At 34.1% G+C, this 8,291-nt stretch overlaps 1 pseudogene; it reads left to right on the forward strand.

Moving 5' to 3' along the window:
- Positions 1–2,231: 2,231 nt before the first annotated feature.
- On the forward strand, positions 2,232–2,822 carry LOC140523921 (small ribosomal subunit protein eS4, Y-like; annotated as a pseudogene).
- Positions 2,823–8,291: the final 5,469 nt, after the last annotated feature.

The raw sequence follows: 8,291 nt of genomic DNA on the forward strand, positions 1-8,291 counted from the left end.
AGTCCTGCACTGGTTTCCTTCAGCCACAGCTAGAGGAGCCTTTGCCATTTTTCTTGGCTCACATGCTAAGGGACGGTTTGCCCCTTCGCCTGATCCCAGTCTTCTAAGATATTTCCTGGGGAAATATTTTATGAGTTTTTCAGGGACAACGAGGAGAAGGGTAGAGCATTTACTGTTCCCTCCACCATCTTGGCTCCTGGAAGTTCAAGTAATTAACTTACAGACATTTAATATGGGGGCTGATTGTCTCAAGAGCACTGTTCCGTTTACCTGGGTCTCCAGGCTTTCTCTTGCTTGGTTCCACTGGACACTCATCCTAGGCTGATAAGCCCGAAATTCTGCAGTATGGCCACTGTCTTAGCATGTCCGAGGCTTCCTGCTTGGCCCTGCCAAAGTCCTACATTTGTGTCAAAATTTTATTTTTGGTACTTAGCAGTTGCTTAGCACTAAATATTGTACTATAAAGTACTAAATATTGTTGATAAATCTTTTAGCATATAATCAAGAGTGAATAAGTGACAATCAATATTAGGTAACATTCACAGAGACACAGAATCAAAGAACAACACCATAGGGATTCTGCTGTACTCTGTCATTCTCAGTCCACATCAGAAATATTGTGTTCAGTTCTGGCCACTACATTCCAGAAAGACCACTGATAAGTTAGAAAGCACTCAGCGAATAACAATGAAGGTAATGATGGCCCATGATTCCTACCTTTTGAAGATCATTTCAAGAAACTGTGGTTTTTAATCTGGAGAAGAAAACAGGAATGACTGTCTTCAAATATTTGAAGAGCCGTGAAATGGAAACAAGTTTCAAATTGTTTCACCTGCTACAGGAAGGCTAAAATTAATGGATGTGATGAAAAAAAATCTTAAGAAAAGACTCTCCAACAATTCGAGTTATATAATGAAAAAGGGCTGCTTCAAGGGTACAAGGGTTCCTATTTCATAGGGGTCATAAAGCAAAGGCCAAATAACCATTTATGAATTACTATGTACTGTAGAGAGAACTCTATTTTTTCTTTTTTGGTCATTCTGCTTCAAGTCTTCTCCTATTCTAATCCATCCTTCATAAAACTGACTTTAACCTTCTAATTTAATAAATTTGGTGTTTCTTGTTTTCTATACATGAAACACAGACTTTTTACTTTTAAAACCTTGTTATATGAGATTCCTTTTCGTGTCCTCTATATTCTAGCTAAACTGATATTTTCTTTTATTTGGAGCTCCATCTGCTTCCTTTATGCCTTTGCACTGGCCACTTCCTACTCTGAATGAGGTATTTCAGTTGGCTTAAAGAACACTAAGAGGTAAAATGCTGTAGACTTTAGAGAAAATATTAGGATGTGAAGTGGGAAGGGAATACTAAAAACCTAACCAAGCTCTGAATTGAAAATAAGGGATGTAGGTCCTAGTCTCTACTGATAGATTGTGTGGTTTTGGTGAATTCCATCTCTTGGGGGATTTCAACTTTTCTCTCTAAAAATAAAAGGAATTTATTGTGCTTAGATGATCTTTAAGGCTACAGTTCATCTCCAAATGCTGTGAATCTAAGATGAGGACAGCGCCTTAAGTAAGCAATGTTAAGTGCTTGCTTTTGAATTAAAAACGAAACAACCAAAAAAAAATACAGAGAAAGCCAGGTTTAACTTTTAGCAACTTGGCAGTATTTCAGTGAATACTGACAAAAACATGATTTTCTGTAAATGATAAAGCCCCAAGGTAGCACAGTTATACCCTGCTTATATCAGGAAATGTCACAAGAATTGCAAGCTCATGAGGAAGACTATGAAAGAAAGTTGTGTTTTTTTTAACTTAAAGAACTAACAAATATATTATTTCCCTTCAATATTTCTGCTAATATTCCATATTATACACAGTGACATTTCATAACTCTTACCCATGTAACTAGTCATGATGCTGGTAAAGATGCTGAAGCCCTAAGAGGTAAAGAGACGTTGCCACATGTGCACATCTTATAATTAGGAGGAGCCTCTACCTCTGCAGCCGAGTAAATTTTCCACTTTATCTCAGGTGTAGTGCAGCCCTGGCTTATGACCCCAGGAAGCATCTGAAGTATGTAGCAGCTTCAAAGCACTGTATAAGTTAACAGGAGTTTTTGCATCACAGGTCCCCACAAACTGAGAGAATGTTTTTCTGCTCATCATTCTCCCAAGAAACAGACTTAAGTAAGCCCGGACTGGAAATGAAGCAAAGAAGATCTACATGAAGCAATTCATCAAGATTGATGGCAAGGTCCATACTGATATTACATACCCTGCTGGATTTATGAATGTCATTAGCATTGAGAAGACTAGTGAACTTCTCCATCTGTTTTATGACACAAAAGGACATTTTGCTGTTCATCATATCACAGCTGAGGAGGCTAAATAAAAATGGTGCAAAGTGAAACAAATCTTTGTAAGTACAAAAGGTTTTCCCCATCTGGTGACCAATGATATCTGTTCTATCTTTTACTGAGATTTTCTTATCAAAGTGAATGATAGAGTTCAAATTTATTTAGAAGCTTGCAAGATCACTGATTTCATCAATTTTGATACTGGTAACTTACATATAGTGACTGGTGGAGCTAGCTTGGATGAAATTGGTGTGATCATAAACAGAGAAAAACACCTTGCAGGGTTCTTTTGATCTGGTGCATGTGAAAGATATTTATGGCAATAGTTTTGGGACTAGGCATCCAAAAATTGTTGCCATTGGAAAAGGTAGTAAACCTTGGATCTTTTCTCCAAGGAAAGGCTATCACTTTCTGAAGAAAGAGACAAGAGATTGGCAGCTAAGCAGAGGACTGGTTAAAAGGCTACAGAAAAGAATTTTTGGATTTCAATCAAATCAAGCTATTAAAATTTGTAAAAAAAAAAAAAAAGTGACTACCCTGAAAATATAAAATACACAAAATAAGAAATAAGTAGCTTAAACAACTCAGTCGTACAAAGCGAAGTGGAACAAGCTCTAAATACCTTTCTTTTCTTTCCTTGGATTAGAGTATTATAGGTATCAATGTTACTTAAAATGTTAGAAGATGTAGCTATATTTATTTGGCTTAACTGCTTTTCTTTGTTCCATGGGATGGGTCTCTGACTAGAGAATGGGGAGAGGATGTATCCCCTAAAAACAAAAGGTATCAATTAAACTTCAAGAAAAAAAAGAAAAGAAAAACACATCATAATTCAGTTCAATAAAAGTTTATTGAGCAACTATTATGTGTGTTCAAGGCTCAGTGCCTGAAAAAGGAGTTGCAAAAACAATAGGATAATGCCTGTTTTCAAGAAGGTAACACTGAATTGAGGAACAGTAAAAGAAAACAGGAAAGTAAAATCAAGCTAAATTGAGGAGGGGGAAACAGACCAGGACCTAGAGAAGGAGTTAATAATGATTTTGGAGTCATAATCTCTTTTGAAGTCTGATGAACCCAATGAACTCTTCAGAATCATTGCTGTTAAATATATAAACTAAAAATATATAAAATTACAAAATAAATCAATTACACTGAAATACAATTATCAAAGTTAGAAAAATGCAGTGAAGTTCTCAGACCCAGGTTGAGAAACCATGACCTAGATGAATCAGTAAATGATTCCTGGAGAAGAGTCTACATGAAGAAAATAGTTATTATAAAGACAGTGTTGAGGAAGGGGAAGGTATTGCACACATTTGAGACAACATGTGAGAGGGCAAGGAAGTATAGCTGGGAGACAGAATGCCATGCTATAATTCTTTTTATTTTTCTTGTTAGTGAGGGTGTTTTGAGAGGAACAAATGTGCAAAATTATCAACAATATGGAGTGTTTGTTTGTATAGCATATTTTTAAATGAGGTAGATTTTCTTTGAAATTGTTTAATTCTGTTTTCTGATGGTGTGCTGGATACAGCTCTAGATTACCTGGGAGAGTTGATTGTTAAATTCTCAATATGACAATTTAGGTCTAAGAAATCCTTGATTATGATTGCTACAAATCAAATCTTGATTTGTTATTTTCTTGACTCTAGGCTTTGGCAATTGCTAATGAGGCAAATTTAACTTTAAAATGAGAATGTACATACCTTTTTGAGGGGTTGTAGAGTCCAATTTTTGAACATTTGACAGAGCATCCTTATGTTTTTCTATAGTTATTGCTTAATCACAGAAAGAACACACCGTAGGAGGCTCAGAGAATGTAATTGTCATTACACTGGAGGCCTGGTGATAAAAAATCTGGCATTTTTTGTAATGCTTTATATATATTCTCTGTTCAATCTCACAATATTCTTATGTTTATCCATTAAGATTGCTTAGGAGAGGAAAATAAAAGGATTAGTCTGCAAGGGTGTAGACCTGAATGTAGACTTTTAACTGTGGGATAGGCTTCCCCTTATTATTGCTATCAAAAAGAAGCAAGAGTGCTAGTTAATCAACTGTTATGATGCCAGTAAGCCATAATCTCCATAGTCAATGGTACCTGAAAATAAACCAAAAGAAAATGCATTACTTTTCTGTAATCTAGCCTGGTTCATTACAACAGTGGCTATAATGGCAACAAAATGGCAACAAAATCATAAGGCAAGTATTTAGTTGGGAGAGGGAATTAAGAAACTAACCAGACTGAATTGTCAGTATTCTAGATGGCTCATGGAGTTCTGTGACAGAAAGTTGATTTTGTCATATAATATAAACAAAAACTATCGTGGAAACTAATTAATTCACTAATTTATATGCGGGTATATTTATGTGTATGTATATGAATATATTCAAAATATGTGTATATAGATATATATGTGCATGTGTGTATATATGTATGTATTTGCATACATGGGTGTACATGTATGTGCATGTCTAAATATGTTTATGTGTATGTATATATATATGAGTATGTATGCATGTACATATATTTATAAGTAAATAATATATATACATATTATATTTATATGTGTGTGTATGTATATAACCATTGAAGGCCCACGTCATCACTGCTCATTCTTAAAATCTTTAAAAAATATCTTCAAACTCTCTTAATTCTTCTTTACACATATTGATAATCAAATAGTATATTCACATTGCTTTGTCATTTCCTGTGATGGCTCGCCATGGTGTTTATTAGCACCATTTCCCTTCAATATACTAAATATTTTATAGTGAAGAAAAAAAAATGTCATGAGTTGAAAGTGATGACAATAAGAGGAAAAGTCAGTGAAAAGTAACACATTACCATTCGTTCAATTTAATTTTTAGGTATTTTCAATGTTTTCCATGATATATAGTCTGTAAATATAAATGCACACATACGTATGCATACATAAATACATACATACATGCATAGACATACATGTATACATAAAATTGCATACATGTGCATGTTTATGTGTGTGCATACACAACACACACATGTATGTTTAACATGTCAGAAACCTTTTTTTAAATATATGGGTACTTTTAGATTCCAAATCTATCCCTTTAGACTAAATTGCTAAGCAAAGAAGATTTTCTTTAACCCTTTCAATATGTGTCTGGTTTTTCCAGGAACATTTTCATAAGAACATAAATTAAATTTGAGTGTTAAATCAGCACTTTTAGTTAGATTTCTCAGTTTCCTCTTCAAATTGAATATACATAAATGCCTACTACATACATACACATATATACATATGTATGTATATGTGTTATGTATATATACATCCATATGTGTATATACATATATACAGTATGTATGTATGTATATATACACATGTTTGTGTCTGTGTTTTCTACATTTCAAGTATTGCAATTACAGCCAAGATTGCCTTGTAAGGAATATTTAGGGTTCAGTTGTCTGATTAACATATTCCTAAGAACTTTCTTACACAATTGTAATAGAAAATGTGTTATTCATGAGGTTATCCTTTGAACCATCATAAATATTTTCCTCAATGTTATGTCTGCATATGTATTAAAATTTTGGTCACAAAATAAATGGTAATCAGCAAACTTCCAAAATCTTTTGAATTTATTTTGTGAAAGCATCATAAATTTCCTAAGCCTGTCCAAAGCTTGTTCAATCAATTTGAAATTTTGTAAAAAAGGGAGCTCAGAACTTAAGAAAGACAGCCTCTTTAAAGTTTGTTGACATTTTATTATTTTTACTTTTAAGAAATAACATTGATTTTAATGATTCCTATGCTCAGTAATCTCAAACAAACTCTGAGGCTAGAAGTATAATACATTTGCATGAACACGGTACCAAAGTAAAACATAAATAATACATATTGACCTTCTCTTTAAAGATGACATTTATTCTCTATGTACCTCAATTTTCTTATTTGTAAAATGAGGGAATTGAAATATGCGACTTCTAAAGTATTTTTCAAATCTTAATTTTAGTTCTGTGAAACAATACTTGTCTTCAAGGACATGACGTTTTTTCATATTTATATCCAAATTTCATAGAACCTATCTAATTTCTATGACCCTGTGTGCACTCTTCATTTCTTTGCTCTTTCATTTCTCTCTTAATAGTAATATTTAACTGCCTACTTTCAAATAGTTTATATTCCTAAAATTTTACTTTTTTTTCGCCTTAAACAGCTGGCATTTTGCCTTATGGTCAATTGTCACTTAGCTATCTGCTCTTCTGCTGTAAAATATCTTTGGCAATTAAGAGAGGAGAGGCAAATATCCAAACAGAAATCTCATCATGTGACTAACAGACTAGCTGAGGCAGAGGAAAATTATAGGAAAATCTGGCAAAACATATAATTCTGACTTAAGGAGATTTGTCAGAATTTTGAGGAAGACTGATCGGAGGAAATGACATTAAGGGTAATTTTAACTTCTTTCTTCTGTCATTATTCAGAAAATAATAGGTTATGTTTCTATCTCTTCAAATTTTCATAGAGCACAGTATTAGGACAGCTTTGTTAGTCTGGCTGTGTTATCCAAGTTTATACCTTGAAGTCAAGAGTATTTTTTGTTTCAACACTTTTGTAACTCATTGTCTAGGACAGGGCTTCTTAAACTTTTTCCTCTTACAATTCTTTTTTTGCCTGAGAAATTCTTACCTTACCCCAGACACATGGAAATATAAAATAGGCACACAAATCCAACATATGATCATAAATAAATTTATTTTAAAACAATTCCTTGGCATACATATAATTTTATCATTTATTGAAGAGGGAAACAAATTTGCATACCAAGGAGATGAATGTTATTTATTTTTACATAAAAATTAAATCTTGGTGGAATATTTGATAAGGCACGACATAGAATATCTTCAAAGTTTTTCAGAGGTGTTTGCTATTTTGACTTTATAATTGTCAGTGCTGAGGACACCGCATAGTATAAATATATATTACAAAATGGCAGACTTATGTTTAGGGTCATTTTAGAAATTGTTGGACATTCTGTCTTAATCCCAGGTCAAAATCCATTTAATGATTTTGTATATAAAGTAAAAAGACTGCAATTCATAACATGCAATAAGCTCGAATTGGAACTCAAGTGTTGTAGTGTCAAATTGATATTCACAGCACCTAAAGCAGCTTTGAATATGCCACCACAATTATGAATCACAAAATATAACAGACTCTCCACATGGAAGATAGAATCAATACATTTATTTAAACACCAGAAAGTGAAATCCTTACACCAGAAAAACACATCCATCACAGGAACAAAGAAATCCATCATAGTAACCAAGAAGTCTATACACATTATCAGGCCTTCCCACAATAAAAGGCTCTCCTAAGCAAAATGTCCTCTCACTGGCAGTCAGTTGCCTGCTTTCTCTGTCCTTCCCAGTTTTGACTAGTCTGACTCGTTCCCTGCTCCATCCTATTCAACAAACTCCTCCTACAATAGGCTCCTTGTGACTCAGACTTCCATGTGACCAAAGCAGGTTGGTCACATGGGTCCATTAATGGATGGAAATATCTTCTCATTTAAATCGCCATTGCATTTGTCTCCAAAATCTTTTGCATCCATTGCATAGGTCAGTGGGGCAAATAGTATAAACTCAGCTTAAACAGGAATAATAGAAAACAAGCATGTAAAACAATATCTCAGGGTGGGGCCTGAGCAAAGGAACCCCATCATTCCCCCTTACAATGAATAGGGTCCAAGAACCCTTTGGATAAGGGGCAAAGGTCTCTTCTTCCATAGCTACTTCCTGCTAAAATTGGATGTAGAGCTGTCCCAGCCTCCAAGAGGCCCAACTTAACAAGTCAGCTCTTTAGCTGGAGTCTGAAGCATTGTCAACATCAGTTCCAGGGGTGAAACAGAACATCAAACAGAGGGTGACATAAGGCCTTAAA

Source organism: Notamacropus eugenii, chromosome 1 (assembly GCF_028372415.1).
Source record: "Notamacropus eugenii isolate mMacEug1 chromosome 1, mMacEug1.pri_v2, whole genome shotgun sequence".
NCBI classification, from domain to species: Eukaryota; Metazoa; Chordata; class Mammalia; order Diprotodontia; family Macropodidae; genus Notamacropus; species Notamacropus eugenii.